Source organism: Tamandua tetradactyla, chromosome 2 (assembly GCF_023851605.1).
Source record: "Tamandua tetradactyla isolate mTamTet1 chromosome 2, mTamTet1.pri, whole genome shotgun sequence".
Classification (NCBI taxonomy): Eukaryota; Metazoa; Chordata; class Mammalia; order Pilosa; family Myrmecophagidae; genus Tamandua; species Tamandua tetradactyla.
This window is the reverse complement of record NC_135328.1, coordinates 130,551,418-130,565,551: the sequence shown is the minus strand read 5'-3', so window position 1 is coordinate 130,565,551 and position 14,134 is coordinate 130,551,418. Positions and strand designations below refer to the sequence as shown.

Sequence of the window (14,134 nt, the reverse complement as noted above, 5' to 3'; positions counted from 1 at the left end):
CACATGCAGACCCACGAGCAGACCCACACGTGCCACCCCACTGAGCACGGCCCGGTGCACTCCCGGCATTGTGAGAAGTGTGGACTTGCACAGGCACTAGCACTCCCCACTCGAACTTGCCTGTGGGGTCACGGTCACCAGCAGGGGCCTCCTGGGCTCGTCCCCGGGGCTGGCAGAGGAATGTGGGGGCTCACAGATGAAGAGTAAGGAGGAGAAACAATGGACCAGGGGCTCCTCCTGACCTGAGACCCCTGCTGATGACCCATGTGACCCCCACTCCCATGGCCACAGGGGGATTGTGTTTCCCAGGACGCGGGTTTCCCAGGTTGGTTGGAGCACAGCCGGGCATCTGACTACTGAGGCCAGATCCCAAAGTGCTGTCTCTGCCTAACACCCCCAGAGACCCCAGCAGGGTGGGGGTGCATAGGACAGACCCAGTGCCGGCCCCCACTCCTCCTCACAGCCCCCAGGAAGCTGAGAGGCGGTTCTGCCCTGCCCATCTGAGCCGATGAATTCACTGGGCTTCGTTCCAGGACCCGTCTTCTTTTCTGTCCTCAGTCCTACAGTGGTGACCGGACACAGTGGGGACCCTGCCACAGGGGGCCTGGTGGGAGGAGGGCCCTCTCCTTGGGGTGCTTGGTCCTGAGACTGCATTCTTCTTGGCCCCGTTTCCATACCCAGGGAGGTGGGGGCTGCTGAGCACCCCAGTGGGGCCCCAGTGAGAGAGGAAAGCCTGTAAGCTCTAGAATGCTGGGGGAGAATCCATTCCCAGCATTCAGGTTTGCTGAAGCTGCCAGGAGGAGAGGCCGAGGGGTGCAGAAGACAGGGGGGTCTTTTGCCCCGAGGCCCTGGCCCGCCTGCCACATTCCCCTTCCCCTGGGACCCTGGGCCTGCCACCCCTGAGCCCACACCGGCAGCCCTGGCTCAGCCTCTGCAGCTGCGGGGTCTGCTGTCAGCCTGCAAAGCGCCACTCGCTCAGCCACCTGCTCTCCAACTCTTGCTGGGTACATCCGTCTCTCCCATTCCCTGTGCCCTGTGCATTTTTGCCTTTTTGATTCCTTTCCTGTCATTTTAATGGGCTCCGAGTGAGATGGGGACAAGCCATCACCACCGAGTTCAGAAGTTCACACGCCTCCTGCACTCCCAGATGAACCTGACTTACACAATGCGTTTCGTGGGTTCAGTGCACTGCTGAATTTCATTTACTCACTTCTTAAGATTTTTTTTTTCTTTTTGCATCTGTGTTCATAAAGGGAATTGCCTATGCTGCTCTTTTCGTGGAAATTACTTCCAAACTGACTTGAAGATGCACAAGCTCCTTCCGAAACCGGCTCGGACAGACAGGACGGCATGTCCTGGGCTTCCTCATCAGGAGATGGGTAAAGAGGAACGGACCAAGCCTGCCCGTTTCAGAAACACGGCAATGAGGCAGCCCCCTCACACCAAGGGCCCCCCACATCTGGACCTCATGCAGGTCAGGTGGGGCCACTCACCACTCAGGGCCGCTGCTGGCCATCAGCCCAGGGACTGTGCAGCCCCATCCTGCCTGGCCGCGGGAATGCAGCATGCAGGGGTGGAGGGGAGCAGCATGGGGGGGTGGAGGGGAGCAGCATGCGGGGGTGGAGGGGAGCAGCATGGGGGGGTGGAGGGGAGCAGCATGGGGGGGTGGAGGGGAGCAGCATGGGTGGGGCGGAGGGGCCAGGATGGGGAGGGCGAGGCAGCACATGAGGAAGAAATGCCAGCCTGAGAGCTCTCGCCACCAGCACCCACGGAAGGCTCAGCGTGAACCCTGTGGGGAAGGCAGCGGGAGCCCCAGGCTCCCCTCCAGATGCTTCCAGAGGATCCCTAGCCACATTCCCCCAGGAACCGCCGACCCCACCCACAGCTATACCCTGGGCATCAGTGAGGTGGGGTCAGGACAGCATGTCCACCCAAGTCCTGGACTTGACTGCAGCCCCCTTCATCTGACGGCTGGTGGCTGAGGGAAGGCTGCCTGTTCTGACAGCCACATGTGTGCGAGCCAAGCCCCCCGGCCTGCAGCGGGGTGGCCGTGCACCCCCTTCCCACAGCTGCGGTACTTCCAGCCCTGACAATAAACTGTGAGGTCCTGCAGTTCAAGAAACAGAAGGGTTCTTGGCAGGAAGGAATTGCTTTAGGCACAGCTCCCACTTTTTAAAGTAGCAAAACCCATTTCTTTCTTTCTGGATGGTTTCTGCCCGACCCTTCTCTGAAAGCACGCTTGTTTTTCTTACATCACAGTGAAGTAGCTCAAGTTCCTGAGGAAGGTTAAATTTAGCTCAGCACTTCCCCCAGCAGTGGCCTGGGGCGGCCAGGCCATGTGTGCAGTGGCTGGGAGAGGCCTGGTGAAGCCAGGGCCCAGCTCCCCTAGGGCAGGTGGGTGCCCCCTGTCCAGCAGCCCCCATGGAGCCTGCACCCTCCTTGGTGGGACCACCGACCCCCAGCTGCCTCACCAAATTGTTTTAATGCTCTTTCCGCTCACAGTCATCCAGCAGATACCCACCAACTGCACGGCCAGGGATGGGGCTGGGAGTGCCTAAAAATAGGGGGCGGGGTCCGCTGTCCAGTGCGTGGCTGCTGAGGTTGGCAGCAGACGAGCCACGCACCCGATGGACGGGTAGTTGCCCAGGGACCGCAAGGAGCGGAGGAAAGGAGGGGCCCGGCCTCGACTTGTGGAGGAACAGTCAAGCATGCCCCGAGACAACCACATGGCCCCCTGATCCAACGGATCGCCGGCCAGGCATGCCTCACCTTCCGGGGCCGCGGGGGCGGCCGTAGAGCTTCCGACGGTGGCGGCGGCGCCAGGCCCAGAGGCGCAGATACCGCCGGGCTTCCCCGACAATCTGAGCGAGCCAAGGGCCCGCGGACCCGGGAGCGCACCGAGGACCTCAACATCACCCCGCGCAAGCCCACACTGCAGCCGCTGCCTGCCGCCCAGTCTGCCGCCTGTCACCTACATGCACTTCTACGGGACGGACGGCTTCAGCCTTGGCGTGTTCCTGCTTCAGAGCCGCACGTGCATCCCGCCGCACGGCCACCCGGGCATGCACGGCCTGCTCCAGGGGCTCTACGGCCCCGTGCGCCTCAGCTGCACAGACAAGCTGGAGGCTGGCTGTGGGCCACGCCCACGGGCCCCGCCGCCGGAGAAGCGGTTTGAGCCGCCGCTGCAGCCCTCGGGAGCGGGACGCCCTGCAGCCGGGTGTGCTGCGTTGGCGCGCGGAATATCCCGAGGCCAGCGGCCCGTGCGGTCCTCGCGCCTCACCGGGACAACCTGCACCGGATCGACGCCGTGGACAGGCCCCGCCACCTTCCTGGACATCCTGGCCCCACCCTACGACCCCGACGACGGCCGAGACTGCCACTGCTACCGGGTTCTGGAGCCGGTCAGGTCCAAGGAGGACTGCGGCTCGGCCTGTGACCTGCCCCACACAGGAGAAGTGTGGCTCCTGGAGACCCCGCAGACCCATGACTTCTGGTGCGAGGGGGAGCCCTACCCAGGTCCCAAGGTCTTCCCTTGAGGCCGCCGGCACCCGGGAGCGGTGGGCAGAGGACATGCCCTACTGCCATCTGGGCCCTGCGGCCCTCCACTCACCACAAGGGCTATTTCTATCTCCTCGGCTTTTGACGTTGGATCCACTGGAATGGGCAGGACCTGCTTCCTGGGCAACCATGGAAAGCGCGGGCGACTGAACACCCGGTTGTGGGGGCGGGGAACCCCGAAAAGCTAGTTGTATTCTGGCTTTACCACTGCACCACGACTTTGATTTGGGGGTTGGGTAAGGGACTATTGGTAAAAACTAGGTTTAATGGGCTGAACTACTGGTTAAAGTGAGTGTCCTATTCGTTGTTTAAAAAAAAAAAAATCCTTTTTCAGAGCTGGGAATCGTTTCCCAAACGTAACTGTGCATGTAGAGGATAAGATGTATTTTCTTTCCTCCCCTTGTCTGTAGCTACTACTGGTTTACTAGGGCGTAACCTACTAAGAAATTCAGCACCGGCACATCTCAGTGACAAGCGGTTTAGAACTTATCTTCCTCATGAGCCTCCAGATTTGAGTGGAGCAGATTTACCTTTAATGCAAAAACCCTGTTATCCTCAAATGACTTATTTTTCCTGTTTTAATGTACATCAGATTCAGAAAAACTGAATCCATTATGCTTCCAGGTAACTGAATGTAAAACACCCCTAGGCATCTGTTGAATTTCATGCCCCTATTTACGTCCGGTATTTTCCCGCAAAGGTAGAGAAAAATATGTTGATGAATGTTTCTCATTTTCTCAGGGCTGGTGGTTCTAGCTTTGTTGTTGGCAGTGTCGTCTCAGAACCCCTCAAACGGGAGACAGTGTTTGTCTCGTCTAATACAGCTCTCTATAGGAAAAAAGAGAAGGGATAGGTGATCAAGGATAGAGAGAGAGTTGAGAATTAACTTTAGTACTAGCCACCTCCCACTCCCAGCCCCTTGAAATGAGCAATTGTGCTATCTGTGACTAGTTTTATTTTTGTCTTTTTTAATAGGCTGAGCAACTTTACCTTGTTTACAAATGTACCGACACCGTTTGCTTCAGACCATATTCCCCTCTTTTTACTATTTATAGGATTTCCTTTTCACAAAACTTTTAATGAAAACAAGCGGAAGAAATAAATGCATTAAAATTTGCAAAAAAAAAAAAAAAAATAGATGGCGAAGCCCCCCATACCCCCCACAAAACAAAGGAACTGTGCTCGCCTCAGGGGGCTCCACAGAAACCAAGCTACATGGAGCCCCAGAAAGATGGTGTCACGAGCGAATCTCCTCTCACAGGTGGACCCCTCGCAGGCGGCCCCTGAGGCTAAGTCATGGCCTTCTGGGGGCACCACAGGAGTGAGGGTCACCAAGGTCCATCCCCTCGGCTGGACTCTGCTCCGTCCAGGTCCCCACCGTGCGGCCACCCCTGACACTGCAGCTGCGCTCGCCGTGCTGACCACCCAGGGGGAGCCTCAAGGGCACTGCTCACTCGCTTCCTGACGGACCTCCATGCCTGGAAGGAAGGAGGGAGGAGGCCTCCTCCTGCAGCCACGGGCTCGGCTCAGCCACCCCTCGCCCAGCACACTCTGTGGCTCCCAGCTGCTTCCAGAAAAGCCGCTCAGACCCTTACCATGTCACCCCCTCATTTCCGGTGTCACCAGTGCTCAAGCCCCCAGCAGCTCCTCCTGCAGATACAGGGATCCCTCCCCCCACCGACTGGGCTGGACTGCCCTCCCTCCACCATCCCTTCCCCAGCCCCCTGCAGCCCACAAGGCCGGCCAGATGCGGCCCCTCCACGTGGCACGGCCCGGTGCCCTGAGATCCCCACTGAAAATGCCTCAGCCAAGGACAGGAAAGGCCCAGGCTCCCCTCAGGGTGGCCTCACGGCTCCTGGGCTGCAGGACCATGAAACGAACTCAACCCAGAGCTCCCCCAAGCTCTCAGGCGGTCAGGTCAGCTGGGCATGGGCATTGCAAGAGGTGCAGAGGGCTTGGGGAACGGGGCCCTGGGGGGTGTCCAGGAACAGTAAGTGCAGGGTCCCGGGAAGACCCCGCAGCCTGCCTCAGGCCCCCGAGCAGGATGCCGAGCCCAGCTCCCACGGCCCTGGCTGCCCCGCGCCCAGGAAGGCGTTTCAACCCCAAGCGGCGTGATTCCCAGGTCCAGCCCTCACTTTTCCAAAAGCAGAGAGAACTGTGGCGAGAGGCCCTCAGAAGGACATAGGGCAACATTGCCACATCAGCTTGTCCCCTGAGGGCCTTAGACAGACAACCGCAGCTTGGGGCTGTGGCCCAGGTGGTCAGAGGGACAGTGCCTGGTGCTGGGGCTGGCGTGGGGCGGCCTGGCCTGACTGTGAGATCTCAGGAAAGTCATGCAGACAAGCCCTCACCTGTCCTCACCTGCCCTCGCCCGCCCTCACCTGTCCTCACCTGCCCTCACCTGTCCTCACCAGCTGCCCCCAATGGGCCCAGCGGGAGGGATTCTGACCCCTTCTCCTAACCAGTGCTGCTTTCCAGTCCCACCCTGACCTCCTCTTCCTCCCTTGCCCGACGCCCAGAGGCCGGGATCCTCAAGCCCATTTTACCTGGGGAAACCGAAGCTGGGAGGTTGGCAGGGCCACCTGCACAGCACCCATTGGAAACAGGTGACACGTCTGATCCAGAAGCAAAAGCTTCGCTGGCAGATGTGAGGTGCCACACAATCAGAGACGGGGAATTCCTCCTGTGGCTCCCAGCTGCCCCTCAGACCCTTACCATGTCACCCCCTCATTTCCGGTGTCACCAGTGCTCAGACCCCCAGCAGCTCCTCCTGACAGATGCAGGGATCTCTCCCCACACCCGTCCCTTCCCCAGCCCCCTGCAGCCCACAAGTCCGGCCAGATGCAGCCACTCCACGTGGCACAGCCCGGTGCCCTGAGAGCCCCACTGAAAATGCCTCAGCCAAAGACAGGAAAGGGTCTCCCAGGGGCTGCCAGAGCCCAGCTCACCAGGGAAGCAGGGAGGTGACACCCGAGGCCAGGACAGGCCAGGGCAGCAGGCAGGCAAGGCCACATCCGAGGCCAGCCCCTCCCTGAAAGGAGGAGAGACCCAACCTCCCCTTCCACAGGGGTGGAACAGAGAGGGACCTATTCTCAGCCCCCCAGCCCAGTGGAGGCCGGAGCCTTGGGGGCTGCTGGCGCAGCAGGTTCCACCCCCTTAATACCTTGCCTTCTGGCCCCGCCCCTTCCAGCCCCCAGCCTTCGAGCTGGTCTCCCAGCACCTCTGCTGGCGGGACCTGGAGGTGGTCCAGGGGCTTGTGCCCTGAGGAGCAGCCCTTTGGCTCGGGCTGTATGCCCTGACGCTCTGCCCAGGCTACCTGAAGCAGAGGCACCCCCAGCCCCACCCCCCGCCCTAAGAGCCCCTCCCCCCCAAAATGAGCTTCTCCGTTCACTCCACCTTTGTCCTTGCTCGGCCTTGGGGATCCTGACGGGCCATCCACAAGGTCCTGGAATTCCAACATGACCCCAAGGTCAGCGTGCTCCTGACCTTACTACAGTGACCTTATTTTTTAAAGGAAAAGCAAAGCCTTTTGGACCACAAGTCGTCTTTAGACAGACGCGCTGGGCTGGTTGGCAGCTGCGGGCTGCGAGGTTGGGACGCATACTGATGGCACAGCTGGCGAGCCTTGCCTACCGCGGAGCAGGCCCTCTGGGGCCCGGATTTGGCGGGAGGGCGGGGTGTACAGTGCGGCTGGGCTGTCGCCCCAGAAGGGCCGGGAGAGGGCAGAGCTGTCCCCGGAGCTCAGAGGCCCAGGTTCGATGCACCCCACCTGGCATGCTGCCCTGGGTCAGAGGGGGTCAGTGTGCGAACTCGAGGTGGCCAGGATGACAGGCAGGGGCACGGCATCCCTGGCACTCACCGAAAGGCTGGTGAGGCGACCTCAGGGGCGCCCACGACAGCCCCTCCTTTCAAAGGGGTGAGGAAACACCCCAGGACTGGCATGGGTCCCCAGGGCACCAGGGCTAGACTGCCACCCAACTGGTCAGCAAGGGCCTGAGCACTTCTCGGGCAGCTTCCTGGGGTTAAGGGCAGTTCTCCTCAGAGACTCAGAGAGCAAAGTGACCTGGAGGCAGAGCCTGAGAAACTGGGCCAGCACCCCAGGGGACCTCGCACCCCAGATGTGGTAGTTAGGTTCAGGTGTCAACTTGGCCAGGTGAAGGCGCCTAGTTCTGTTGCTGCGGATATGAGCCAATGTCATGTGAACCTCATATGTTACTGATTACATCTGCAGATGGCTAGGAGGCGTGCCTGCTGTAATGAATGACATTTGATTTAACTGGCTGGTGCTTAAATGAGAGACTCAGCGTAGCACAGCCCAGGCAGCTCTGCATACCTCATCTCAGCACTCGCAGCTCAGCCAAGATGCAGAAAGAAATCACCCTGGGGGAAGTTGTTGGAATCCACAGGCCTGGAGATAAGGCCAGCAGAGACCACCTTGTGCCTTCCCATGTAAGAAAGAGACTCAGTCGAAAGTTAACTGCCTTTCCTCTGAAGAACTACATGTTTTTAACTAAATAAATCTCCTTTTATTAAAAGCCAGTCTATCTCTGGTGTGCTGCATTCCGGCAGCTAGCAAACTGGAACACCAAGGGACCACAAATCCCAGTGGCGCCCACACCCCAGAGGGGAACCAGGAAGACCCAGAACCCTGGGGGATGGCCAGGAGTACCCGTGCCCCCGCGGGCCCAGAGACCCTGCACTCTGCAGGGCACCCCAGAAAGGCTGGTGGGGGCAGCGCAGCAGACTGTGCCGGGAACTGGGAGGCCCTGGGGAGCTCTGTGTGGCCTGACACGAGGGGAAGCCCTGGACAGGCAGGGATTAAAGGCCTCACAATACATGAAATTCCTCGTGGAGTTTCCAACTGGACTGCAGTGGAGAGGGCGGAGCATGGGGGCTCGGCAGTCAGTGGGTCCGCGGTGTTGGCACCACACCCGCCCACCCTCCAGGCAGCCCAGGGTTTCGGCGTTGCGGGCGGGGGCGCTTCCCATGGCCGCAGGACACAATGGTGTTTGCGCTGCGCTGGCGGGTGAGTAACTGAGAATGAATTCAAGGCAGGTTGTTCTGCATTCTTGGGTGGGCGCCAGGTCGTGGTTCCGGCTATTTTTTCCGGTGTTTTCCGTAGATACAAGTGGCCCGCTTTGCGCCTCCAGGCGTCCGCATTGCCCACCCATGCCCAGCTCTGGGGCTCCTGGGTTCTGGGGTGTGGGGGAACGGGCTGGGGTCCCGGGCTCAGCCCCGCGCCCTCCCCGGCTGCACATAGCTGCCGGGGCTGAGCTCCTTAGCGGCCCCTGCGTCCTCCTGCTTCCCTGCTTCCCACTCTTGGACTGTTTGTTGTTTTTTCTGTCACTCGGTTAAATCTAAAGCCTTTCTCTGTACGGGAAGGGAAGGATAAACATCTGCGTGGCTTCTCCAAACAGACAAATGTCCCGGCTGGTGTGGGGTCCCAGGTGCCCTGAGCCCCGCCCACCTGCTCCCCACCCCCAGGCCGGGGCCCAGCTGCACCCCAGTCCCCTCCAGACCTGGGTGGCGCCTCCTGACCCCGGTTGAGAGGAGAGGGCGAGGCTGACCCGGGCTCACCGTGTCCCGGTCTCCAGAGTGACTGTTCACATGGCCTGCGTGTCGGGGAACGATATGACCTGGAGCGTTTGGGGTTAAGCAAAATACGTGAAAATAATTGTTTCTTTTGTTCTTTCTTTATGGGGGGGGCACTAGAAAGTGTGAAATCCCATGGGCCGGTGTGTGACTGCAAAGGGCGCTGACATCCCACAGAACAGGTGGCAATGCGAGGGTAACAGGGGTTAAAGAACCATGTGTTACAAGTACATCTCAGGTCCTGAGATTCACAATGTGGGGTCCTCTGAAGGACAGGGAGGCGGTGGGCACTGCGGGGGCGCAGGGGGCCACTTGTCCTTTTCTTCTATGGATTTTCTAAACATTATGCCATGAATACACTGCATTTGCTTTCCTGAATAAGAGGAAAATGTTGCTGTTATTTTTTAAAGTTAAAACAAGGTATGATAGGATCTTAGCTCTAGAGAAAGATGGGGCCAGCGCAGCTGCCCAGGCAAGGCGTGGATGGGCCCTACAAGGGCTGCTCCCAGAGCCCCGGCTGCCTCCCTGGGCCCTGGCCAGCGGCACTGGCTCTACCCCGTGGCTACGGACAGCAGTAAGCCACTCTTCCTTGCCGTACCCATCATCCATCGCTGTGGAACAAATTCCTCCCAAACTTGGCAGCTTGGAACAATAAGTATGTATGGTTTCCCACAGTGGCCAAGGGTCGGGAACTCGGGAGCCACCCTGCTGACCGGTTCCAGCATCTCGGCCCCGGCCATGTCCGCAGAGCCATGGCCACGGGCCATTCACCAGAGGGGAACCACACTCAGGGGAGGGGACATGGGCTTCACGAGAGGTCAAAGCTGCCAGGGTGGCTCGTCTGTGACTGCAGCAGCCCCTTAACCCCCAACCCCCGCTGTCTGCTCCCCACCACTGCGGGAAAACACCCTTCCCAAAGGGAGGCCTGGTCAGGTCACTCCCAGCTGAGACCTCCATGGGCTTCTTGTAAGAAGGGACTTCTTGTAAGAAGCAACTGAGATAAAGGGCAGCAGGCTCTTTCCACAGACCCCAGGCTCCCTGGGCTGCTGGCCATGTCCCCTCCTCTTCCACCTGCCTGTCCACCTGGGCTGTCTGGACCCCCTGCCCTGCCCCTCAACTCCACCACCCCCACCCCCTGACCCCCCTGCCCTCCACCCCCCTCCCACTCCCATCCTTTGGCCCACCTGCCCTTGGGCCTCCATTTCCCCCTGGTCTTGGTGTACTTCAATACCCACCCGCCTGCCTCTGTCTAGAGCTCCCCCAAACCCCTGCAGTATGGCATCTCCTCCTGCTCCAGCCCCATGACCCTCCCTGACCCTCCCACCACCCCATGCCCAGAGGTCAGGTCATGGGCAGCACCACCCCACCATGTGCTCCCGGGCCATCCGGCGGGTTTCCTCCCAGTGCAGGTAGCTGCCCGAGGTCATGTCATTTATCCCCAACTGGGTCATCACTGCCTTCACTGTCAGCAAGGAAGGGGGACTCCTGGGCCCAGACCCTGGTACCACCCGCAGTGCATGCTGCAGGGAGCCTGGCCAGACTCAGCTTTGGGCTTTGGGCTCCCACCTCTACCCCTCATCTTTCCACTCCCAGGGGAAACCTTCTAGTCCTTCCCACTATTCCTTGGTGCGAGACTCACAGGCACTTGCAACCTGGCTGACCCCTTCCCAGAGGCCCCTTCCACCCTCAACCCACGCTGTAATGCACGCTGAGCATTACAGCACAGTCAGGACACATCCCTGTGGTCCCGTCAGCCAATTTTGCTTCTTGGGAGGCAGCCCAGGGCCACAGTCTGCGCCAAGCCCAGCAGCCCAGCCTGTGCGCCTGCAGCCGCCCCGTCCCCTGTACTCCCACCTGCGGCTGTCCCATCCGCCTGCACCGCTCACCTGCAGCCCACGCTGTCCACCTGGCTGCATCCCTCACTCCCCACCTCCGCTGAAGCACGGCATGACACCTTCCATCACCATCATTCCCTCCGCAAACCTTCACAGACCACCTACTGTGCGGTCAGGGCCAGGCACTGAGGATCCACACGGCCCCGCTCTTGGGACTGACCCCAGGGACAAGGAACAGAGTTGTGTACATTTAGAGGCATGGTCAAACACAGTGTCACCAGTGTCACCACCAGAGGTGACAGAGCACACCTGGGACAGGGAGTGGATGTGGACAGGGTGCTGGGCAGGCCTGCAGGAAGAGGCTGAGGGGACCGTCTACTAACATGGCAGGGAGGACTCTCTGAGAGGCAACCTGCTCCTATGCACAGGTACGCATACGCGCATGTGTACACACGTGCACACACCCAGATACGTATGCACATATATGCACACGCAACACACATGCACACGTAACACACGTGCATGACTAACGGGAAAGCCAAACACAGCCTTACCTGGCTGACGAGAAGCTAATCCCATGTAGGATGACAATGAAAGGCCAGAAATAAAGGAGTAAGCAAAGACGCCCAGGTAAATGAAAGCCACAGGAGAGCAGCGATCTGCTCCCTACTAACAGGACACAGGAGCCACGACAGAAAAGCAAGTCCACACGAGGACGGAGGCCCATCCACACAGCTGCCACACACGCCCAGAGCAAGAACTTCCAGAAACATGAGAAACTGACAAAGAACATAATCATAACAGGAGACTTGACCATATAGCTTTCAGATTTTCACAAGAAAATTGTGTTTGTTTGTTTAACAAATTTAATTTAAATGTGTTTAGCTCACCTTAACAGAAATGTAAGAACTTTGCACTCTACAAAGACTATATTTTTTCTTGGGTATGGACATGGAACATTTACAAAAGCTAATCCTGAACTTAGCCACAAAGAAAACCTAATATTCCAAAATGTAGAGGTTTTGCAAGCCACATTTCTAATCACAACCTAATAAAATCAGCAGTAGAAAATAAGAGGGTGACTCTCCCAAAACCTTAACTACTTGAAAATTAAGAACAACTCTCCTAAATAAGCTCTGGTTTCAAGATCAAGGCTACTGGAACACATTTCAACAGTTTCAGGTACTTCCATCCAACCACTCCAATACACCATCAACTAAAAAGGGATATCTATTTAATGCATAAGAATAACCTCCAGTCAAGGATAACCTCTTGACTCTGTTTGAAATCTCTCCGCCACTGACACTTTATTTTGTCTCATTTATCTCTTTCCCCTTTTAGTCAAGAAGACTTTCTCAATTCCTTGATGTTGGGTCACAGCTCATCCCAGATTTCTGTCCCACGTTGCCAGGGAGATTTACACCCCTGAGAGTCTTGTCCCACCTAGCAGAGAGGCCTAATTCCCTTTTGTTCTCTAACTCATTGAACATATTTAGAACAATTGATTCGAAGTCTTTGATTAATAGTTTCAATGTATGAGCTTCCTTAGGGATGTGTCCTGGCAAAATTTTTTTTTTTTTTTTTCCCGTGAATGGGACATACTTTTCAGTTTCTCTGTGTGATTTTTACTTTTTGTTGAGTCCTGGACATTGAGTATTACCTTGCTATAACCGGAAACCTAGCTCTCCCACTTCTCTGAGATTACTAGGTTTTGTTGTTAAGAGTTGTAGCCATCTATTGTGATTTTTCCAAACCATTTTTGCTCCCAAACAGGGAATGGAAAGAGAGCAAAAAAGAGGTACTTTCTCTTTAAGACTACTCAGCCACTTTCCACCGAGAGTTGGAACGGTGGCTGCTCCCAGAGTCCCCCACCCCCACCCCGACCCCCACCCCCACCCCAGCCATCTAGAGAGCTGGTCAGAACCAGCGGGCAGCGATTGGACCTCACACCCCTGGGTTTTGGAGGCCTAGGTCTCTACAGTCCACCATGGCTCTGCAAGGGGAGCCCCACTGTTGCCTGGGATATGGGGGGTGGGGTGGGAGTGAAAGTCACCCGAATTTACTGCAATTACCAGCGCTTCCTCCTGCCCCGCCCACCCCCAATGCGGCAGTATTCTGTTTCACCCCAGATTCCAAAAGAGTGGATTCTGTGAGTTCCTGCCGGTTCAGCAGCTGTCCTGGGGTGGGTAAGGGTAGGGGGAATAGGAGTGAGGTATGGGGTGAGGTGGGGGGGGGGGTGTTGCGTGTGGGGGGGAGAGGAGGGGGCGGGGTGTACGGGGCGGGGTGGGTACGGGGGCGGTTCCCGCCAAGTCGCCGGCGGTCCTCTCCCCACTTCCCCATACCGAGGTGTCGCCATTCTTGACTGCACCTTCCTTGCCGGCAGGTGCTCCAGGTCCTCTAGTTCTTTCCCAGCCGCGGGCCAGGAATCAGCCACGTCCCCACGGAGCGCGGGAGGGTGCGAGAAAGCTGGGCCAGGAGGTGCAGGTGCTGCGGCGGCCGCGCGCACTTAGACCCGCCGCCAGCCCTCGCCTGCTCCCTGCCCGCGGGCGCCCCGGGGGTCCTGCCAGACCCCTGTGGCCGTGACGGGACAGGCCACGGCCTCGGCCAGCGCCCAGGCCGCCAGCACCGCCTCCCGAAAAGCCCCCGCTGCCTCTGTCCCTCCCGCAGTGCCCCTAGCGGCCACGGGGGCCTGGTCACACCTGACACGCTCGGGCACCGCGGGGGCCTCGGAGGACCTTCCCGACCAGGGCTCCGTGGGTGTCCTGGGCCCAGGCGCACAGACAGCGCCCCTGCACGGCAGGAGAGGCGGGCGGGACTGGGACCCGGGCCCACGCCCTCCTCCCAGAGCAGGGCCAGCCGTTGACCCGTCACCTGCACGCCGCCAGGTGGCTGTTCCCCGAGGGGGACGCAGCACCCGGTGCTGGAGGGCCGCGGATCTGGGCCGGGCCCGGGAGCCTCGATCTCCCCGCCTGCAAGGGGCCTGCAATGCAGCTCTGTCCCTCCCCAGCGCTGGCACTTGCGTCGCCGGCGTCCGCCTGGCCATCCAGCCCCGGGAGGCCGGTGCTCCTCCCGCCTGGGCGCGCGCGTCCTCCCGGAAGGAGGGTGGGCCCTGGGCCGCACGCCCCGCACACACCGCACACCTGCCGCCG

General features: G+C 59.1%; 1 long non-coding RNA gene and 1 pseudogene across 1 annotated transcript; both read left to right on the top strand.

The window, feature by feature from the left end:
* The first annotated feature begins 1,703 nt into the window (after positions 1 to 1,703).
* LOC143657370 (2-aminoethanethiol dioxygenase-like) lies at positions 1,704 to 3,536 on the top strand (annotated as a pseudogene).
* Positions 3,537 to 8,497: 4,961 nt separating this feature from the next.
* LOC143662153 (uncharacterized) lies at positions 8,498 to 13,465 on the top strand. Its single transcript, XR_013165183.1, has 3 exons — positions 8,498 to 8,584; positions 13,115 to 13,167; positions 13,369 to 13,465. It is a non-coding gene; the product is annotated as an uncharacterized LOC143662153 (long non-coding RNA).
* Positions 13,466 to 14,134: the final 669 nt, after the last annotated feature.